Source organism: Catharus ustulatus, chromosome 28 (genome assembly GCF_009819885.2).
Source record: "Catharus ustulatus isolate bCatUst1 chromosome 28, bCatUst1.pri.v2, whole genome shotgun sequence".
NCBI classification, from domain to species: Eukaryota; Metazoa; Chordata; class Aves; order Passeriformes; family Turdidae; genus Catharus; species Catharus ustulatus.
In genome coordinates, this window is record NC_046248.1 from 1546259 (window position 1) to 1559372 (window position 13114).

Here is a 13114-nt window from a genome sequence, read left to right on the forward strand (position 1 = left end):
CCTCTAAAAATACTGCCAGGAGGGTGGCAGTGGTAAACAAGAGCTATTTAAATCCCCCAGTCCACTTTCTGTGATGGGAAAAATGAGGTTAAATTGTTCTTCCCGAGTTACCTGGAGGACACTTATGGCTGAGAAGCACTGAGCTGTCCTTTTCCAAGAGACATTCCCCCAAAAAAGAAAGTTAAAATAATAGGAGAGGGTTGGAAATGTCTCCAGTGGGGATAGAACTCTCTCTCACAGGAACCCACTTCAGATTATCTTTTTCTAGCTGATGGCGGAAATCAATTTTAATCATCCTGACAGGAAATGAGGATGTAAGACTTCAAACAGAATAAATCCTGCAACATTAAAAAAATAATAAAATGGAATATGAAGTCACTCTTCAAATGGGGAAAAAAAAAAATCTCATCCCAGGGAGTGGAAATGCCTCTAAAATGCCCTGGTTGGTGGGACAAGAGTGACCTGAACCCAGGAGCACTTGGAGAAGGTGGATGAGGAGAGGGTGTCCCTGTCATCAAACTTTATGATTCCTCTTGTGGCTCACATCAATTGCAAGTGAGAGGAAGCTGGAAAATATTTGGGTTTGGTGACTTGTTATAGGAAATGCAACTTTAATTCAGTCCAGTAAATTGACAGATTGGTGCAAATAAGGTTTTTTGGTGCTTGGTTCTCTGAGGTTCAATCAACTGCTGCAATTTCCCTAAAAACCCCTCAAAAAGAAAGTCCCTGTAGTTGTCTTCTGGGGATGTTTTAATATCATCATGCCCACATGAGATGATGTGTCCCCAAGGACTCAACATGGGTTGATATTGTGGCAAAATCTGTTCCAACCAAGGAGAGGAAGGAGGAGAGAAACTACCCAAGAGACTGAAATTTGGCTGTAGAGACCTCTGTGAGTGCTGCAAGGGATGGAGAAGAGGCAAAGCTAAAGGAAGGAGGTAAAAAATCCATGGAAAATGAGTATAAGAAGATTGAGGGGGAAAAGAAAGGCAAGAACAGGGTGTGGGGAGGTGATAAAAATTAAAATTTCCTTTTCTAATGGCATTCCCAAAGGCTCTAAAGCCCACAGTCAAATGTTTATCTAAGAAACTTCTATTTTCCACACTTTTCCCCAAGAAATGCCTGAAAGAGTAATTATATGGGTCCTCCTTGCATCATCACTTTGGAATTCTTGTGCCTTTACCTTTATCAACCTCCTCTTCCTTCCCACCCAAGAGTTTCAGGTGAGAAACCAAGGAGCCATTGATAAATGAAACCCACACCACGTCATTTTAAGTGGCTCATCATCATTAGTTCTTTTGGTATTCTTCACAACGGCATTAATCACTGGCCACTCATTAGACTTTAATGTGCCCATAATAATCATCCATCGTAATTCCATTGCAATTGAGCAGTCAATAACAGCTCAAAACTGGGAAGTGTTGAGTGATGGAAACTTCTGCCCACGGTGGGATGTTGGGTGACTGGAAGCCACCCAAACCTGCTGAAATGGCCCAAATTTATTGCTGAGACCCACAGGACTTCCAGGCAGGTGGATTTTTTGGCAGTCAAGCCTGTTTGCAGCTTTCATTCTGGTTTTATTCTCAGCTCTTTGCAACACCTTTGTTCTCACCCTTTTTCATTTGACACATATCGATTTTTTTTCTCCTGCTGTTTTCTGGGCTGCAGCTGGGAAATGATGCAGGGGTTTTGTTGTTGTTTTTGGGTTTTTTTAAATTTAATTTCCTTCCCTATTTGTGTGTGGCAGTAGGGAAATTAGTCATGATGGGACCTGGCTGGGTCTTGATCTGCTAGGTGGAAGCATTTAACTTCAAAAGTCACAGTGTCACTCTGAAGTTCACCTCTCCCTGACTCTTGAGCACATTTATGATTTTCATACCTCCAGATTAAATTTTAAATTGCCACACACCTCAGGGTTGTTGGTCAAAAGGGGGTTCCTGTGTATCTGACCATCATGGTGTTCAATCCATTCATCTGACCACCTGTGGACAACTGAAAGATGAAAACCACCCTCCTCTCAGGGGCTTCCCTGGGCTGCACCAACCTCTCAGTTGTTTCTCCTCATTTCCAACCTAATTTTTTAATTGCTGGTGGATGGCAAAAAAGAAAAAAAAACAAGAAAGGAGGAGATGAATCCTTCCTGCTGCTTTATGACTTTGTGGTCCTTCCAAAACCCCACCCCAGTTGCCCTGTGTTCTGCAAGGGCACCATTTTATTTCAGCCCAGGGCTTTAGGTCTCAGATCTCAGAAGTTTTCCATCCCAACGGATGCATAAAATTCATTTTGCTTTCCTTTGCCTGCGGAGAAGATGTAATGCAGTGCTTTGGTTTTCTCAGGTCCACTGGCAACTCCCTGAGACAACTCTGGCAGCCAAGGATGTGAATCACTGAGATGGTATTTAAGATCCTTCAGGTAACCTGTACAATAAAAAAAATTAAAAGGTGGCTAATCAAGTGGCTTTGAGGGCTGTAAAAAAGCAGAATTCAATCCCTGCGAACTTTCCAAGATGTAATTTCAGAAGACATCAAAGATGACATGAACCTAAGAAAGTAAAACTACTCAAAATTCAAAGTTTATAGTCCATCTGTCTCTTTGCTTCAGGGAGCTGGTATTAAATTTATTGCTAAATAAAACAAATAAGCCTAGGAAAAGTCAGCATCGAAATCTGCATATGCGTAAGAGAATTAGCAGAGCTCTCTTGTTATGATGGCTGCTTCTCAATTTGCATCTTTAAAGAGTTGTGACCATCTCTCTGCTTCTCCCTTCAGCAGCTCCTGGGAAGCCAGGCTGGGGCTGGCATAGCTCAGTGAGGAGATGCTGCAGGTGAAGGCTGAGCTCCCAGCGTGGGCTGAGCCCCAAAGAGGACGGGGAGCGAGCGCCAAAGCCCAGCCAAGGTGAAGAAACATCTCAGGTGGAGTCAAAATCTTAAAAGGGCAGGATCAGCATCTCCAGGTTGTGTTTGCTGACTGTCAGGTACTGCAGATATCCAAAGGAAACATAAATCAGAGGGGGCTCAGTCTGACCAGCCCTGGGTTTGTTTTTGCAGTGTTTGCACAGGGTGTAGTTTTACAGTTATTTACAATTTTTATTTTCCATATGGGTATCCCTCCAGCCCATCTCTAGCTCCATCAGCTGATAATGCCTCTGCAAAATAGACTCCAAAGCTTGTCCAAGTGCTGGAGGTAAGTCACTTTAAACATCCAGAGCTTTCTTATATTTTTCCTTAATTCATCCCTGGAAATGCTTGGGAAAGGATCAGTCAGTCAGATGCTTTAAGTAACTTTGCACAGGAGAGCCCGAAGGAGCAGCAAAAACCAGCTGAGGACTTATTATGCCTTGAAATTAAACATTTAAGAGGAGTAAGTTGGCAGCAGGGATTTTCTAATCAAAATATATATAACCTGCCATTTATCCATCGCTTGCCCTCTGGAAGGGCCCCAAAATGCTTTCCTGGCTCAACAAGCCATCAACCCCCACTCAGCCAGAGTGGGGAGGGGAGAAATCCCATTTTTTTTAGATGTTTTCCCACTCAATCCCAGTTGCTTGATGGGGAAAAATCCTTTGTTTTGGCTTTAGCTTTCTTTATTCCATCAATCTCTCACAAGAAATAAACCTAATCTTATTTAATCTTGCATAGGAAAACCTCTGGGAATACAGAGCCATCCTGGCATTGATCCCTTATTGTTAATATATCCTCCTTGTCCCTATGGATTATTGATAAACCCCTTAATTATATTTTTCCATGTATTTATCTATTAGTTCTCATGAGGTTACATGCTCACTTGTGTGTCTGAGTTTGTTTAAAATGCACAGTGGCCTCAAAAGTAACATTATTTTTTTGGTGTCTTAAATCTTTTGGGGTTGATTCTCTTGTTATTCCCAGGAAAATCATGTGTACAGGCAAAACCATGAGTTGTCCTGTGAATAAGTGAAGTACCAAAAATGAAGGGAAAATCAAATTATACAGAAATCTTTCATGAGCTAAACAGTTAAAATTTGGGGGATCCTTTAATTTCATCCCACATTTGGGATGAATTGTTTGGTTTGGATAGACAATTGTCTGTGTGGATGGTCCCCACATTGCTTTCAAGGCTGCATTGGTAGATGCTGAATTTTCTTCTCACTCCTTGAAACTGGAGAGGGTTTGGAAAGGTGTAAGAAATATTAATGTCCTTAAATACCTCCTAAAAATTTTAAAATTTTAATGATTTTAATTTTAATCCAAGTGTTAATGCTGAATTTTCTTCTCACTCCTTGAAACTCATTACTGGAGAGGGTTTGGAAAGGTGTAAGAAAATATTCATGTACTTAAATATCACCTAAAAATCCAGGACAAATTTTAATTATTTTAATTTTAGTCCAACTGTAGTGCCCAAGCCAGAGGGATGAAGGGCTGGTGGGACATTTTGGAGAAACTCCCTGCCTGAAACAAATCCTAAATTATCTTTAGGGATTCCTTGCAACTCCTGGGGGGTTGGACACCCTCCCTGTAATTTGGAAGCGACATTGTACCCCTCCAACCTGCTGCAGTGCTTAAGCCAGGCTCAGCCTCAAAGAAATGTCCCAAAACCCTGTCTTGTTTTGGACATCCATCATTGAATAATTTACTGGGTTTTGCTCTTCTGCATCTTGCTGAGAATCCCGTCACAGTTTTTCTTAGAGAAATCTGACACGAGCAATAATACAATCTTGGAAAGAGAATTGAATTATTTATGGAGGAGCAGTGAAATGATGGAGACTAAACCTCTATATTTTATGTAATTTGTTTTCTCCTGAAGCCCGTTATGTAAAAATGTAAATATTGCTGGTTATGTGTGTCGCTGCTCTTGCCAAATGTTTAATATTTTATCCAACCTGCTCTGAGTACTCGTCTCTTTTGGAAAGGACCCATCCATGTCCTCTGGAATAAGTGCCAGTGAGTTTGTGACAATTATATATTTACAACACTGAATTCACACGTGCAAAAAAAATCTCCCTGAGGTGCCCATGCTCTAGTCTGGGGCATGGAAATGGCACGACCCCCAGAATTTGGGGGAATTTAAAGCGAAGGGGTTTTAATTTCAGAGAGGTTTTCCAGCAATTTGGATTGGGATAAGGATGGAAAAAAGTCTCTGAAGGAGGATTTCCTGGTTTTGGGGTTTGGACATCCCTTGCAGTGCAGACCAGGGTGGGAAGAAGTGAGCTGATATCCAGTCCTGGAGATCTGGAGGCTCAGGGTTTGTGGGATGAGACCTGATTAAAAAAAATCACTCAGTAATGACCTGTTGCAGTGTTGCAGCAGAAAGATGCTTTTTTTTTTTTTTTTTCCTGGAAAAAAGAACTATGAGATTGAGTGTGAGAGAATTTTAATTTATCACCAAAAAAAATTCCAACAAGCTCCCACGGCTGGATGATGAAGTGGCCAATCCAACTGGGAAATGTATTTTTTTAACCAGGCATGATAATTGATGATAATTAACCTCTGGAAAAAACTCTCCAGGGAAGAAGCAGCTTTTGCCTTTGTGAAGGAAAAATCTGGGCCTGGATACTTTCCCTGGAGTTTAAAAGTGAGATTCCAAAACCAGTGGAGGAATTGCTTTGGTGATTGGTAACAAATTGGGGAAGATAAATAAGGGATGCCCAAGGAGTGGATGTGGGATACTCAAGGATCAGATGTGGGATGCTTGAGGAACGAACTTGGGATGTTTGAGGAATGAATGTGAGGAGCTTTGTTGCTGCTGGCTCCAGAAGAAATATCCCTGCACCACAAGAACCCTAAAATTTTGAGCTCTTGGATATTTTTGGCAATGCTGTAGCTTAAAACATGTCCCACATGTGCCTGCTCTTTTACATCCCTGTTTTCCAAGATGAGATGTGAGAGGGATGAGATGCCAAGTGTGGATGATCCAGTGGTCCTTTGATATCACAGTGATGGCTTTTCCATCTGCCTCCCCTTCTTTCTCCCTTCCCAATTCTCCAGCTTCTGCAAAACTCGAAATATTTTCTGTCTGGCATCCCCAGCTGGTTGAAACAACCGGCGACAGCTTTATGGCTCCTCATCTTTGCTCGCTTCTGTGGAATAGTAATAAGGGAGGGGAAAAACGTCCTGCTGGCTGATTTACAAGGCAAGAAATTCCTATAAATCATTCCAACATCTCCGAAGGACTGGGGGGATGCTCTGAGTTCCTGCTGGTTTTCTCAGTGATGCAATGCAGTGATTTTTTTTTTTTTTTTTGGTGGGGGGGTTGGGTGGGATTCATCCCAACCACCCACTGCATCTCTCTGTTATTTTATTGATGGGTTCCAAGTGGGAGCCATCTATTTTCCCTTGCTCTTCACTGGCCAACCCAAAGGACATCAGTGTGTGTTAGAGCTTGCTCCTGAGTAGGAAGTACAAACAGTGGAGAAAATATTTTCTGGATGGACTTATTTTTGGGATAAAGTAGAAGAAGGGATTTAGGAATGCTGATTTTTCAAGAGGACATTTGCTGTGGAAAACTGGAGAGGAAAAAATAGAGTATTTTGGACTTATGGCCTTAAATTAATTTTTTTGTCCATCTTTCCCATTGCAACCCTGACCCCATGGCCATCCCTTACACAACATTTAGTGTCCCTGGCTCCTACATCCCTCTGTAACTCTTTGGAGCTGGTTTTAACCTATTCCTTAACCTATTAACCTTAACCTGTTCTAAAGGAATTTTGACTCCTTGCCCCACCCAATATCTTTAGGAAATGTGCAGAAACTCAGCACTTCTCATTAAATCTATTCTTGATTCTTCATTAGGGAAAGGGATGGAAAATTGGGAGGAAAAAAAATGTGGCCAGACTGATCCAGAAAAATCTGTCCCTGTGGCTTTTGCAATAAAATGTGGGAAAATTTGTCTGTAGGACTTGGTGAGTGTGATTCTAGAAAAATCTCATTTTCAGGTCTTTGGGAGAGAGAAAGGCAGGTGATGTCTCATATGGACCAAAATTTGGGAGCTTGGTCAGAAGCCCCCCTTCCAAATTCAGAATATTTAATAGATATTTCCAAAATAAGAGTGTTTTGCCGGGGGGTGATAGCACAGGAGGGGTTTGGGGTGGGGTTTCAGTGGGTGAATGTCAAGGTTGTGCTGGGGGATGGATGGATTTGGGGGGATTGATGGAAGGGGGACTCAGGGCTTGGAGCCAGCAGAGCCCAAGGCCACCGAGGCTGGCTCTGGATCTGTCTGGGATGGTAAAAGCGTTCGGGAGGGGAGGGATGTGTGGAAATCCAGGGGGAGCAGATGCTGCTGGAGGGGCAGTGTGTGCTGGGAATAACGGGGGTGCGGGAATTTGGGAAATAAAGAGGGGGACGGATGATGCTGGGGAGGGGACAGAGGTGTCCGGGGAGGGACAGAGGTGTCCGGGGGAGGAAAGAGGTGTTCAGGGAGGGACAGAGGTGTCCAGGGAGGGGACAGAGGTGTCCGGGGAGGGGACAGAGGTGTCCAGGGGAGGGGACAGAGGTGTCCGGGGAGGGGACAGAGGTGTCCAGGGGAGGGGACAGAGGTGTCCGGGGAGGGGACAGAGGTGTCCAGGGGAGGGGACAGAGGTGTCCGGGGAGGGGCACAGGTGCCCAGGGAAGGGACAGAGGTGTCTGGGGAGGGACAGAGGTGTCCGGGGAGTGACACAGGTGTCCGGGGAGGGGACAGAGGTGTCTGGGGAGGGACAGAGGTGTCCGGGGAGTGACACAGGTGTCCGGGGAGGGGACAGAGGTGGCCGGGGGAGGGTCCCAGTGCTGTCCTGGGGATCGGGGTGGGTCCGGAGGGGCGGGGGGGGGCGGCTCCGTTTGGGGCGGGGGAGCCGCGCCGGCCAGCAGGGGGCGCTGAGGGAGCGCAGAGGGGGCGTGGCCGGGGCGTGGCCGCGCGGCGGGGCGGGCCAATGGGGGCGTGTCTGGGCGCGGGGGCGGGGCCCCGCGGGCGGGGGGCGGGGCCTGTCGGCGGCGGCGCGGCGGGGCCGGGCAGGCGGGCGGGCGGCGAGCGGCGGCCGCGCTGTCAGGCCGGTGTCGGTGTGATGAAGATTGGCGGGCAGGTAGGGCTGTCACTCACGGCGGGGCCGCCGCGCGGGGGCGGGCGGAGCCGCGGAGCCCGGCGGACAAAGCGGCGCGGGCGGCGGGGCACGTGCGGCGGCGGCGGCGGGGACACCCCCCCACCCCCCATCCCCTCCGGTGCGGGAAGTAACTTGCCGTTCCCGCCGTCTGCCCGGCCGTGCGGGGCCGGGGCGGCGCGGGTGTCCGTCCCCGGTGTCCGGTTCCCCCTGCGGGCTGACCTCCGGCCGGCTGTGCCACTGCGGCTCTCCGCCGTGCCCCCTCGGCCGGCCGCCAGGATTTTGGGGGGATGCAGCGGCCGGGGCGGGGGGCAGCCCCTCCTCCCCATCCCCCGGCGATCCCGGGGAGGGGTGTCCGGCCATTGCGGGCTGCGCACCCCCAGACCGCTCCCAGACCCCCCAAAGGTTGCGGCCCCCCCCAGCAAGTTGCGGAGCCCCCGGGGGGTCGCGGGGCTTTTCGGGGGGGTCTCACCCAGGGCTGGCCGCAGCCTCCCCCCGCGGGGTGCAGCCCCTCTCGCTGTGCTTTCCGGGGGTCGCGACCCCCGGCCGTTCCGGACCCCCCTCCCGGTGCCCCCGGGGGTCGCACCCCCCGTGCTCGCTGCGGAGCCCCGAGCGCTCCCTCCGCTCCCCTGCCCTCCCTGGGGGCTGCACCCCCCGGACCCCTCCCCACCCCCCGGCTGCTCGCAGCCCCCTCCCAGCGGTGCCAGCCCCGCTCAGTGCCCGCAGCTCCCCGGGGAGGGCTCGCAGCCCCCCACGCTGGTCCCGACCCCCGGGACGGGCTGTGCCCCCCAGCCCTGGGTTTGGTGCCGGGCAGTGCCCCCCGTGCGGGCTGGGCTGGGGGGCTGCAGGGGATGGGCTGGGGGCTCTCCATCTGCAGATGTCGATGTCGGGGTGCCCTGGATACCCCCAGGACCCTGCCGGGAGCCGGGGGTGTCACAGCGGTGCCACCTGGCAGGGCCTCCTGCGGGCTGGCCCTGGCAGCAGTGCCGCATCCCGTTTGTCTCCCGGGACAAACCCTCCGTGCACCCCGGGGTCCCCGTGTGCCACCCCCTCCCCATTGCCCCCCCTCCCCCGGAACGCTCCACGGGACCCCCCGGCAGCTCCCCCATATCCCGCAGGGTTGGATGGATACTCCAGAAATCCCTTTTAGTGGCTCTGCAGCAATGCAGCTCGGGCTTCTTCTTAATAATAATAATACTTATAATAATTATAATTATTTGAAATTTATCCCTGATTTTTTTTTGTTGCATTTCCGTCCGCGCCGCTGGCATTGTGCAGCTCGGGAAGTTTTGCCGAGGGTTTGGGGTGTCCCTTCCCTCCTCTTCATCCCAGTCCTCGCCAGGTGTCCAAGCTCAACTTGGGCTCCGGCTCTTTGTTTGGGCTCTTCCCGGTTTTTTTCGCTCCCAAGGATCTTTTTTCCCACTATCTCGCCGCCCACCGGGTAACGGGAAACCCTAAACCCGGCAGGATATTTTCAAACTCCCAGCCGGGGAGATTAGATTGAGGAAAGGGGGGGGATGGATTATTTTTGGCTGGGATGCGGGACAGCTGTCTGCCGGGGAGAAGCAGAAAATAGGAGAGGAAATGGCTTAATTTGGCTTTTTTCAACTTATTTTGCCTTTAAATCCGGAAAGGTTTTGGGGTTGGAGTGGGGGAAAGCAGCGTGTGGCTCAGTGGACCTGGTTTGGATGAAACTTTTGGACATCATGCCTCCAAAAGTGCTGACTCGGTGTGGCTGGCATCATCCCCTGGTGGAAAAGTGGCTGCTCCCTGGAAAAAAAAAACAACCCAGAATCTTTGGGATCTGATGCTTCAGGGGCTCTTTCCAGCCTTATGTGGATGGGGAGAGGGGTTTGGGTGAATTAATTGGATTTTGGGAGATTTAAGTGAAAAAACAGCTCCTTGTTTTGGGTCTAAGCTGTATGGATGATGGGATCAGGATTCCCCCTTATTTTTTTTCCTCCTCCTCCCTCCTATTTTATTTAACTCCCTGCACTGAGATTCCTTCGTTAGGAGCAAAAGTTAATTGCTTGAGGCTAATTACAGGAGAGGTTAATAGTGGAGCTGGTGGTGTCAGGAAGAGAAGGAGATGCTGTGTACATCAGCATCCCAAATTTGAGATTTTTAAGGCACTTTGCAGCCCTTGTCCCCCAAAGCCAGCCCATGAGCCCCTCAATTTTAACCTGAGTTCTTTATAATATTAGATATTTATTTATAAATAACATTAAACACTCCCTGATATCATGGGGCAAGGGAAAAAACAGGGAAAAAAGTGATGCTGAGCTTCCCCACTGAGCCTGCAGGAACATATTCCATTTTTTCTCTGTGTTTTTGGGAGGGGGAAATAAAGGGAATCTAGTTTTTATGGAAATCTCCCTTTCTTTAAGGAAATTGCCTTTTATGGAAAAGTTACTCCTTTTTTAAGTGAAACTTTTTTTTTAGGAAGTACTTTTTTTTAAAGGAAGTCACTTTTTTTTTAAGGAAATATAATCTTTTTTCCTAGTTTTTTTTTTTTTTAAGGAAATCTCCTCTTTTGGATAAAATGCATAAAGTTATACTGGGAAAAGAGTGTTTTACCCTTCTGGCACGTCAGGAATAACTTTTTCCAACTCAAGGATAAAACAAGACCCTCATGGGGTAGCTTTGGATTTTGGGTGATTTTGGCTTTTCCAGGATAATTTCTGAATTACTTCTTGTCTTTTCTTCCAAGTTGATGGACAGCATCACTAAATCTCTGAGCAATAACAGGGTTTTTTTGTCCTCCCACAAAACTTAAATATTGGCTTGGTCCTGCTGGGAAGAGCATCCTTCACCCATCCATCCTCATCCTCAGGGATGCACATCCTGCTTGGGTTTGTGGGATGGATTTTTGGGATATTTCCTGAAGGCATGGAGAGAATTAACCCAGGGTGCTGGGACACCCCAGTTTGGCACAATTTATTTTCCTGGGAGCTGCTGTGGCTTGAAGGAATCAGTGGAATGAGTCTGGGTGGTGGGATGGGGCAAGGAGAGTCGATGGGAGGGATGCCACGAGCACCTGCCCACACTTCCTAAAGTTGGGAGGAAACTTCTGCCACAATTAGGGATCAACTAAGGGAGATTTGGCATCTGCAATCCAGATTGAGCATCAGGATCATCTTTATTTTGGGTCATGGGTGCTGCTGATGCATCCCAGCATCCTGTCCCCGGTTATTCCCCATCCTTGCTTCACTCCAGCATGTGGAAAGTTGCTCTTTTGGGGTATTATTGGGATAATTTACTGGATCCAGACAATTCCCAGTTGCATTCAATATCCCATGCACCATCAAATAACTTGATTCCCAAATAATTTTCGCCACCACCAAAGAGGGTGTTAACAAATGCCCTCTAATTAGCCCAAAAATAAATTAATTCCCAGCATCATTAGTCAGATCATTAAGATGCCGGCTCCAAATAATAATCTGGAAGGATGGGAATTAATCCTCAATTAAATTTAAACTCGGGTTTATCTCTGCCTCCAGCCCTGGAAGGACTGGGGTGATGCTCCAGGTGATCCCCTGACAGGATGGGATGGAACCAAGGTCCTGGTGGGATGGAGGCAGCTCCCAGGGGGATGAGGTTGCCTTTGCCCAGCTGTGATTTGCAGCTGTATAAATAAAAAAGGGAATTTGGCCTCAGCCCTTCCCAACTGCTTGATTATATCGGATTTTTTTGGCTTTTCCTCTTCCAAGCAGGAACACAAACCCTGGGTACCCCCAGCTCTGGTTAACTGGTGTCTGTTAGAGTTGAGTTGTAAAAGACCTTCAAGACCATCAGGTCCAGCTGTGAAATCAACCACTAAACCAATTCCCAAAAACCATGTCTACAATTTTAAAGAATTTTTATTTACTTATTGCTTCTTTTAATTTTATTTAAATTCATGTTATTATTTAATTTTTTGGTTTATTTCCTTTTTATTTTAGATTATCTGGTTTAATTTTTATCCTTGTTTTATTTTTTATCTTAGTTTTTTAAATGTTAATTTCCTTTTTTCTGCTTTATCACTATTTGATTTTTTTTTTTTTTTTACCTTGACTTTCATTTTCCAGGCCATGCTTCCCCCACCTTTCAGCATGTCCCATACAAAGTAAAATCCCAAATATCCAGGTAGCCTCACAAAACTCTCAGGTTTAGGTATGCAGCACTGCTGATGCTCCCCAAAAAACCAGATTATTTTGGTGCAGGTGGAGGAGAAAGTGAAACCCAACTTGTGTCAAGGGGAAAAAAATTCCCCACGAATGTTCAGTCCGGAGCTTTTGGCTTTAACAAGGTGTTACAAGAACTGTGAAAAATGTTATTACTGAACCCACAGTTTTTGGCCAGGTTTTCCCTTCCCTGGCTGTGCTGACTGCCTGGACCCCTGCCAGAAATCTCAGAAAGCCAATTAAAAATAATCCCAATTTTGGACCAGTTATGGGAAGCTTCTCTTTTATTTCTTCCCCATTTCATGTTTTGTTTTTTTGGGTTTTTTTTGAAGATGTGTTTGGGAGTGGGGTTTTGACTGGGAAAACCCCATCAGGGAAGGGCTGGAACAGCCTCAGGACCTGGGAGCTCCTGCAGGGCTTGGACCCCTTGGAATTTTTTCCATGTCAGGAAAAGCTGATTTTGTTTTCCTTCTCCCCCCCGCCAATTTCCCACCTTTTCTCCTTTTTTTTTTTTTACTATATTCTATTTTTTTACTGTATTCTATTTTTTTTACTATACTCTATATTTACTATATATCCCATTTTTTACTATATTCCTTTGTCTTCTTTTCCCCATCTTTTCTTTTTCCCCCTTTCTTTCCCCCTATTCTGTATTTCCTTTTTTGTTTCCTCCTTTATTTTCATTCCTTTTTCCTTCTTTTATTTTTTTTCCTTTTTCTGTTTTATTTTCCCCTTGATCTTTCTTCTTTTCATTTTAATTTTTTTCTCTTCCCCTTCTTTCTCTGTTTTCCTTTCTTTCTTTTTTCCTGCCTCTAAAAAAAAAGAGGGGAATGTTTTTTCCCTTTTCCCCTCTCTTTCTCACTTCTATTTTTTTCCTTTAAATTTTTTTTGGCTTTTCCTCTTTTCCC

General features: G+C 46.8%; 1 protein-coding gene across 3 annotated transcripts in view; it reads left to right on the forward strand.

Moving 5' to 3' along the window:
* The first annotated feature begins 7951 nt into the window (after positions 1–7951).
* PKNOX2 (PBX/knotted 1 homeobox 2) overlaps positions 7952–13114 on the forward strand; it is an 89903-nt gene continuing 84740 nt past the window's right edge. For 2 of the 3 annotated variants that reach the window (XM_033081534.2, XM_033081535.1), the window contains exon 1: positions 7952–8028. The gene's annotated coding sequence lies outside the window, so the exon portion shown is untranslated. The remainder of the gene's footprint in view (positions 8029–13114) is intronic. The other variant, XM_033081533.2, reaches the window with a different exon arrangement.